Below are 9,590 nucleotides of genomic sequence, written 5' to 3' on the forward strand. Positions count from 1 at the left end.
CTTATAATTACAGATGTGCTTCAGATCATAAATACATCCCTAGAGACTGGCATTTTTCCTGCATCCCTGAAAAAAGCTGTTGTAAAGCCCCTACTTAAAAAGAATAATCTAGATGCTTCAGTATTGAACAACTACAGGCCAATATCAAATCTACCATTCATCGGGAAAATCCTTGAAAAAATTGTCTTCAATCAATTAACTGCCTTCTTGATATCAAACAGCTGTTTTGATAACTTTCAGTCAGGATTTCATGCCAATCATAGCACTGAAACAGTGCTGATTAAAGTTATAAATGACATACGTCTTAATACTGATGCAGGCAAAACATCGGTCCTGGTGTTACTGGACCTCAGTGCAGCTTTTGATACTGTTGATCACAACATACTGCTATATCGACTTAAACACTGGGTTGAGTTGACTGCTAAAGTTATCAATTGGTTAAAATCATACTTAAAAGATAGAAGCTTCTTTGTTACCACGGGAAATTGTACCTCAACATCAATGTCCTTGACCTGTGATGTCTCCCAGTGGTCGATCCTTGGACCATTACTATTCAACCTTTATATGCTCCCACTTGGACAAATTATCAAGAACAACTCAATTTTGTATCACTGCTATGCAGATGACACCCAAATTTATTTTGCTCTATCACCTAATGATTATGCCCCCCTTGAATGTCTCTACCAGTGTATCGACCAAATCAACAACTGGATGTCACAAAATTTTCTCCAGCTGAACACAGGTAAAACAGAAATAATTCTATTTGGGAAAAAAGATGAATGACTCAGGATTACCACTGTTCTTGACAGAAAGGGGATTAAAATAAAAGATATGGTTAAAAATCTTGGTGTTTTCATTGACAGCGAGCTAAACTTTGACAGTCACATGAAAGCAATCACTAAATCGTCATTTTATCACCTAAAAAACATTTCCAAACTAAGAGGACTTATGTCCTCTGCAACATCGCGTGGCGGTCAGGGACAGTGCCTCTGGAGTGGCAGACTGGGGTGGTGGTCCCTCTTTTTAAGAAAGGGGACCGGAGAGTGTGCCCCAATTATAGGGGAATCACACTTCTCAGCCTCCCAGGGAAGGTTTACTCCAGGGTACTGGAGAGGAGAATTCGACCAATAGTCGAACCTCGGATCCAGGAGGAACAATGCGGTTTTCGTCCTGGTCGCGGAACACTGGACCAGCTCTATACCCTTCATAGGGTGCTCGAGGGTTCATGGGAGTTTGCCCAACCAGTCCACATGTGCTTTGTGGATCTGGAGAAGGCATTCGACCATGTCCCCCGTAGTATTCTGTGGGGGGTGCTTCGGGAGTATGGGGTTCGGGGCTCTTTGCTAAGGGCTGTCCGGTCCCTGTACGAACGGAGCAGGAGTCTGGTTCGCATTGCCGGCAGTAAGTCAGACCTGTTCCCAGTGCATGTTGGACTCCGGCAGGGCTGCCCTTTGTCACCGGTTCTGTTCATAATTTTTATGGACAGAATTTCTAGGCGCAGCCAGGGGCCAGAAGGAATCCTGTTTGGGAACCACAGGATTTCATCTCTGCTTTTTGCGGATGATGTTGTCCTGTTGGCTTCTTCAAACCAGGACCTTCAGCATGCACTGGGGCGGTTTGCAGTCGAGTGTGAAGCGGCTGGGATGAGAATCAGCACCTCCAAGTCCGAGGCCATGGTTCTCGACCGGAAAAGGGTGGCTTGCCCTCTCCAGGTTGGTGGAGAAGTTCTGCCTCAAGTGGAGGAGTTTAAGTATCTCGGGATCTTGTTCACGAGTGAGGGAAGGATGGAGCGTGAGATCGACAGGCGGATCGGTGCAGCCTCCGCAGTGATGCGGTCGCTTTACCGGTCCGTTGTGGTGAAGAAGGAGCTGAGCCAAAAGGCGAAGCTCTCAATTTACCGGTCGATCTACGTTCCGACTCTCACCTATGGTCATGAGCTTTGGGTAATGACCGAAAGGACAAGATCGCGGATACAAGCGGCCGAAATGAGTTTCCTTCGCAGGGTGGCTGGGCGCTCCCTTAGAGATAGGGTGAGAAGCACAGTCACTCGGGAGGAGCTCGGAGTAGAGCCGCTGCTGCTCCACATCGAGAGGAATCAGCTGAGGTGGCTCGGGCATCTTTTTCGGATGCCTCCTGGACGCCTCCCTGGGGAGGTGTTCCAGGCATGTCCCCCCGGGAGGAGGCCCCGGGGAAGACCCAGGACACACTGGAGGGACTATGTCTCTCGGCTGGCCTGGGAACGCCTCGGTGTTCTTCCCGAGGAGCTGGCCGAGGTGTCTGGGGAAAGGGAAGTTTGGGCTTCCCTGCTTAGACTGCTGCCTCCGCGACCCGGTCCCGGATAAAGCGGAAGAAGACGAGACGAGACGAGACGAGGACTTATGTCAAAAAATGATCTGGAAAAACTTATACATGCCTTCATCTCTAGTAGGGTTGATTACTGTAATGGCCTTTTCACAGGCCTGCCAAAAAAGACCGTCAAACGACTTCAGCTGGTTCAAAATGCAGTGGCTAGGGTTCTCACATGAACAAAAAGAACAGAGCACATTACTCCAATTCTAAGGTCCCTTCACTGGCTTCCAGTAAGCTACAGAATTGACTTTAAAACATTGCTGCTGGTGTACAAATCTCTAAATGGTACAGGGCCCAATTCCCTCTCTGATATGTTGCAGCGGCTTAACACAATCAGATCTACCAGATCGCAGCAGCAAAATTTACTGGTAAAACCTGTTGTTAAAACAAAGTGTGGTGAAGCAGCTTTTAGCTACTATGCAGTACAGCTATGGAACCAACTCCCAGAGGACATTAAAAATGCTCCTGCTATTGGCAGCTTCAAATCTAGATTAAAGACCAAGCTGTTTTCAGATGCTTTCTGCTAATTGATAAATATCATCATCTTTACATGTTTTAAACTTTACTTAACTTTCACAGTCTTTGCATGTCTTAAACTTTACTTAACTTTTATTCCATTTTATTCTGCTGTTTTTACTGAACTTTCTCTCTTCTTCCCCCTTTATTTTATGTAATTTTATTTTCTATTGTTTACTGTTTTGCTTTTACCTCTGTGAAGCACATTGAACTGCCACTGTGTATGAAATGCGCTATACAAATAAACTTGCCTTGCCTTGCCTGAATCCTTTCAAGATCTTGCAACCTGACTTGATTTTGGTTGCTGGTCACAGCCCATGGTCAGACTGTGAGCAGAAGCTTTTTTTGAAGAAGCTCATTTGGGTGATAACAGATAGTGTGATTATAATTTTTTTTTACATCGAGTCTGTTTTGTTGATGTTATAAACTGTTCATTGATGGAAACTTGAGTGCAAAACTGTTCATGACAACTGCAGTCCAAAAATTAGCCAGTCAACTGTAGTCCTCAGCCATAAAGCATCCCTGTACCGGCCATTTCCATCCTTTATTGGATGTGTTGTTTTCAGGACAGGAAGAAGCCTTTCCCTCGGTGATCTTCAAGGCTCCAGTCTTTTAAAACTACCTAATTTCCTGACATGGGATCCTTGGCCTGCTTCTCCTTCTTTTGGCGCATGTTTCAGGAAGCAGATGTTGCTTTATTGTTCAGTGTGAGCAATTGGGTCGAGGTTGGCGAGAAGTGATTCTTCAGAGCACATGGTGGCTTTTGGACCACCATGTTGAAGAAGGGAAGTAGGTGTGCATCCTTCTTTCACTTTGTTAAAGCTATCCATGCTGACTTTGCTCAGTAGATAGAATACGTTTTTCAGACTGGATGTTGGGATTTTCATCCCCCTGTGTAAATATGTGAGTGGGTCGAACTGAGGGCTTCAAAACAATAATCAAGAGAAAAGACATCTGTTCAAGGGAAAGTCACTGCCTCGTTACTATTTAGTGAAGCACCTCAGCAGCCATGACATTTTTTTTCTTTGGCCAGCTAGCTCAGTTGGTTAGAGTGTGGTGCTAATAACACCAAGGTCACAGGTTCAATCCCTGTACTAGCCAGTTCTCTCCTTTACAGGTCCTGTTGTTTTCAGGACAGGGGAAGCCTTTTTATGTTGAGGGAAATGTTCTGCAAAACAAGAGCTTCTCTGGTTGTTTCGCAAAATGTCAATCGATTCCTTGTATCTGGATGTGCCATTGAAATACAGTAACTCAACTGATTGCAGGATGCAGGAAATTCAAATACACGCATGAGATTGCCTCAAAGAGAAGCACTAATGAATCTCGTAAAAATCAGTGCTCCTTTTTCAATTCATCTAATTGTGCTTCATTTTGAAAGTAACTTTAATTTCATAAACTCTAAAAGGTATCTTTAGTTGCTTGAATCACTCAAAACCACAGCAATTACCAAAGGATCCAGGAAGGTAGTAGCCATTGTTAGGGTATGATAGACAGATAGATGGTCTTTTTCTTTGTATTTTCTCTTCTCTTATTCACCACTAAATAATACAGTCATTAGCTGACTGCTTTTCCAGAAAGTCCATAGTGAGAATTCACCAGTTGACCACTATTTCATTCTGAGAGGACTGACTCAGGTGTTTTTCATTTAAAGTGCACAGGATCTGCTCAGAACTTGAGCTCGTTCACAGCCCAACCCACACAATCCAATGTGGCAACAGAGGGTACAATGGATGGTCCATCACGCCATGTGAGCAGACCAAGTGAGTTAAACATTGATGGGCAGTTATCACTCTGATCTGGTTCTAGGGGCACAGCCAATTATGCTTTCCATCCATCCATCCATTATCTGTAACCACTTTTCTTGTACAGGGTCGCAAGCAAGGTGGGGCCTATTCCAGCTGACTATGGGCGAGAGGCAGGGCACACCCTGGACAAGTCACCAGATCATCACAGGGCTAACACATAAAGACAAACAACCATTCACATCTACAGTCAATTTAGACCCACCAATTAACCTAACCTGCATGTCTTCAGGGGAAAACAGAGCATCCAGAGGAAACCCACACAGGCACAGGGAGAACATGCATACTCCACACAGAAAGGCACCCATCAGCCACTGGGCTCAAACCCATAACATGCTGGCTGTGAGGCGACAGCGTTAACCACTACACGACTGTGCCACCACCAACTGTTCTAATGCTCCCCGAGCCACCATGTTGCACCCAAATCCAGACCTATAGTGCCCAATATCATTGAAGCTGTGATGGTACTGGAATAATCCTCAGATCCAAAATTGCAGAAGTGGACCATACCTATCTTGAAGAGAACTTGTTCCATGTTGATGGAAACAAAGGGTTTGGGATATGCAAGCTTGCTCAAAAGCAGCCTTCAGGTGAAATATATTATTTAAAGAGGTGCAAAGAGCAGCTTCAGAGGCTCCACTGAGAGTTGAACTCAGACCACTAGCTTCAGAGTCTAGAGTGCTAACCATTACACCATGGAACCAAGACGCAGCTGCAAGATTGTTTTTACCATCAAATTACTGCCATATAACTGACCTCGCTCTGGCAAAAAATTTAGCACCCACTTGGTCAAAGGGGTACACAAACCACCAATCCTGATACCTGGGAATGAATCAGGGACCTTCAGTCTTACGCTCTCCCTACTGAGCTATTTCAGCATGCCCTACAGGGTTTAACTCATGGCTTCTTCCATGCAGTCAGATACAGCCTTTGGCCCTTGTGAAATGTATGCAGCAAGCAGAAATTTGTTTTTGAAATCACATTCCATTATATTACATTATAGGCATTAAGCAGATGCACAACATCAACTCATCAGACTTGGAGGTAGACCGCCGGATTCAAGCTGCCACCAAAGCCTTCGGTGCTTTACAAAAGCAACTATGGTCTCGCCATAACATCAAGAGAACCAGCAAGTTGAAAGTATACAATGCCGCAGTCTTATCACCTCTTCTTTACGCCAACGAATATATGAGGCTCTACAGTAAACACTTCAAGTATCTGACCAGGCTACAACTGCGACACCTGCATCAAATCCTCAAAATAAGATGGCAGGACAAGGTCCCCAATGTAGAAGTCCTCAGGCGAGCCAAAATAGTAAGCGTGGAAACCCTTATCACAGCCTCCCAACTTCGTTGGGCTGGACACGTCTGGCACACGCTTGACACGCGACTACCCGAAGCCATTTTCTACAGAGAACTGAGCCTAGGAAAGAGGCTGACAGAAACAAGGAGGACAGAAACTGAGGTACAAAGACGTTTGGAAGAGGAACATGAAGAATGCCGTCATTATCGATCAGATGTGAGAAAGGGATGCCTCGATTAGAGCAACATAGCGAAGCAAAGTTAAAAGCTCAGTGTTTGAAATTGAAGACAAGCATCAAAGGGAGTATAGGAGAGCTCACGAAACTAGACATTCCATAGCACCTCAACCGGGCCATTCATGCCACCGCTGCGGACGACTCTGTCGCTCTGGTGTGGGCCTCGCAGCCCATCTGCGTTTCTGTGCATCCTACTGAAGCAGGCATCATCGCTAGCAATGGACAGCCAACAAAGGGTTGCAGACAACTGGCACCATTGGTGGGGCCCCTTTGGCTATTCTGTTATAAGAGCAGGGCTGCCTGAGATTGATGACCCAGGACTAAGTGTGCAATGGTTGACAGAAATGATTTCGAGTAAGCCTGACAAGTCCATTGTGCACTTGTGCAATGAGCTAAGACTGTTGCATGATGCAAACACCGGTGAGGCATTCCCAAACCCAGTTGTACGGGTGAATGGTTTCAAACGGGACATGGATCGTCGCCGATGAGGCATTCATGAAACTTATGTTGAAAAGTCCAACATGAGAAGACTGATGGCAAACAACAGGGGGGGATGAAGTGCTAGGAACCTGTCTCTATCGCTGTAACGGTCCCTATATGTGGTGCAAATTGACATGGGACAGAAGAAGAAAAGAAACTGGAAACACCTGGATTTGTCTGGACTGAAATGGGTGACACATTTTTACTACTGATTTGCTTCCTCTTGTTTAGCAAGCCAGCCATGCTTCTGCTGCATCCTTGTGTGTACTCTCAATTAATGGGAACTTGGAAATTTTGGTGTTAGAAGAAATCTGCTTTCCCCTCTCTGCTAAACACATGCAATCGCGAATTTCAAAAGCCTCTGGACAAAGCCTTTCTCTCATCAAATTTGACACACAAACACTGGCTTAAGAGTCCAGTGCCTCATCGATGAGGCCAGTGCGACATAGGCCTTAACCTCAAATGACCAGCATCAATAGCACTAACACTCATGTGAAGGGGAAACAAAAGCCATCTTGGCCATCTTTCTATTTGGGGCATGAAGCCCCTATTAGCCCCCATTCTATTAGATATCTGCGTGAACGCAGGTTCATGTCACCTTTGCATTCTTCACAAAATCTGTATGGCTTTACTGATTTTACTGCTTTCAACAAGGGCTGTAACTTCATTGTCTTGTTATGTGATTCAAGTTAGGGAGAAGGACCTGTGATTCCCAGGAGAGACGCTACACTTTGTCCACTATCATAACTAGCAAGAAAATCTTGTGTTTATTTCTCCATGATTTATGACTATTACAATGATTCCATTCACTATATTCTACTGGAAAGAAGGCATCCAAAAAAAAAAAAAAACAGGTTCATGGTGACTTATTATTTACAGGCCACCGGGGCCATATTCTGAGTTTCTTTCTGAATTTGCAGATTTTATCTCAGATCTGGTTATTTACTTAGACAAAACTTTAGTTGTCGGAGATTTTAATATTCACTTCGATAACCCAGAAGACCCTTTGAAAACAGCATTTGTGTCCATTTTAGATTCAGTAGGGATTAATCAGAATGTCATAGGACCGATCCATAATGGTCGTCACACCCTCGAATTAATACTAACATTCGGGTTAAATGTAGAAAATATAGTCATACTTCCACAGTCTGAAGTTATCACAGATCATTATCTCATCTCATTCAAAATATGTCTGAGTAATAATAATGCACCTCACCACACTACTGTATTAAATGTACATTCACGTCAACTACTGCACAGAGCATTATAAATGATCTCCCAGAGTTATCAACTTTGATTGGGTCACTGTCGGCCCCTGCAGAACTTCATCAGGGAACTGAATGCTTAGATTCAACATTCTGCCATACTTGACCTCATTATCCGCCACAAGCTAATGTAGCTCCTCTTAAAAGGAAAATGTTCAGAGACAAAAAATTAGCACCCTGGTGTAATGAAGACACTCACAGTTTAAAACAGACCACTTGAAAATTGGAACGTAAATGGCGTCAAAGAAAATTGGTAGCTTTCAAATTAGCATGGAAGGAGAGCTTCCTGAAGTATAGAAAAGCTCTTAGTGCTGCGAGATCAACTTATCTCCCCTCCCTAATAGAAGATAACAAAAATAATCCTAGATTCCTGTTTAATACTGTAGCAAAATTAACCAGGAATAAGTCCACTATAGACACATGCATACCTGTAGTATGTAGTAGCAACGACTTCATGAATTTCTTAAATGACAAAATTGAGAATACCCAACAAAAGACTCAAACTACTAATTTAAGGTCAGACAATGTAAGTGACCCTGTAGTTCTCATCTCATTATCTCTAGCCGCTTTATCCTTCTACAGGGTCGCAGGCAAGCTGGAGCCTATCCCAGCTGACTATGGGCGAAAGGCAGGGTACACCTTGGACAAGTTGCCAGGTCATCACAGGGCTGACACATAGACAACCATTCACACTCACGGTCAATTTATAGTCACCAGTTAACCTAACCTGCATGTCTTTGGACTGTGGTGGAAACCGGAGCACCCGGAGGAAACCCATGCGGACACAAGGAGAATATGCAAACTCCACACAGAAAGGCCCTCGCCGGCCCTGGGGCTCGAACCCAGGACCTTCTTGCTGTGAGGCGACAGCACGAACCACTACACCACCGTGCCATCCCAACCCTGTAGTTAACTGATAGAACTGTATCAGATCAGCAATTAGAATGTTTTACTCCCCTTAGAGAAATTGAATTACTTTCATTAATCTCCGCATCAAAAGCCTCAACTTGTGCACTAGATCCCTTGCCTACACATCTATTCAAAAAAGATAATACCCGAAGTAATTGAACCACTTCTAAAAATAATAAATTCTTCTCTTAGGATTGGCTATGTACCCAAATCCTTTAAACTAGCAGTTATTGATTAAAAAACCTGACCTTGATCCCTGTCAGCTGTCCAATATCAAACCTCCCCTTTATCTCCAAGATCCTTGAAAAGGCTGTGGCACAGCAGTTATGCTCATATTTACATAGGAATAACATCCATGAAATGTATCAGTTAGGATTTAGACCTCATCATAGCACAGAGACAGCACTGGTTAAAGTAGTAAATAACCTACTGTTGGTGTCTGATCAGGGCTGTGTCTCGCTACTTGTGTTGCTTGACCTTCGTGCAGCATTTGATACCGCTGATCATTCCATTCTTCTGGATAGACTAGAAAATGTTGTGGGAGTTAAGGGAACAGCCCTCTAATGGCTCAGCTGTAATTTAACTGATTGCTATCAGTATGTTGATGTAAACTGTAAATAAACAGGCTTCAACTTGCACTGAAAAGAACCCCAGTGCATTTCAGGTCCAATGCATTAATCCCTGAGTGGTTGCCAAAATGGAGCAAAGTCAAGGCTGAAAGTGTCATTCCTT

At 44.1% G+C, this 9,590-nt stretch overlaps 2 non-coding genes across 2 annotated transcripts; one reads left to right on the forward strand and one right to left on the reverse strand.

Annotated features, from left to right (window-relative positions):
• Positions 1–3,892: 3,892 nt before the first annotated feature.
• Positions 3,893–3,966, forward strand: trnai-aau (transfer RNA isoleucine (anticodon AAU)). Its single transcript has one exon. It is a non-coding gene; the product is annotated as a tRNA-Ile (tRNA).
• A 1,332-nt stretch (positions 3,967–5,298) lies between these two features.
• On the reverse strand, positions 5,299–5,370 carry trnaq-cug (transfer RNA glutamine (anticodon CUG)). The gene has a single exon. It is a non-coding gene; the product is annotated as a tRNA-Gln (tRNA).
• Between the last annotated feature and the right edge of the window lie 4,220 nt (positions 5,371–9,590).

This window comes from Neoarius graeffei, chromosome 19 (assembly GCF_027579695.1).
Source record: "Neoarius graeffei isolate fNeoGra1 chromosome 19, fNeoGra1.pri, whole genome shotgun sequence".
Taxonomy (NCBI): domain Eukaryota; kingdom Metazoa; phylum Chordata; class Actinopteri; order Siluriformes; family Ariidae; genus Neoarius; species Neoarius graeffei.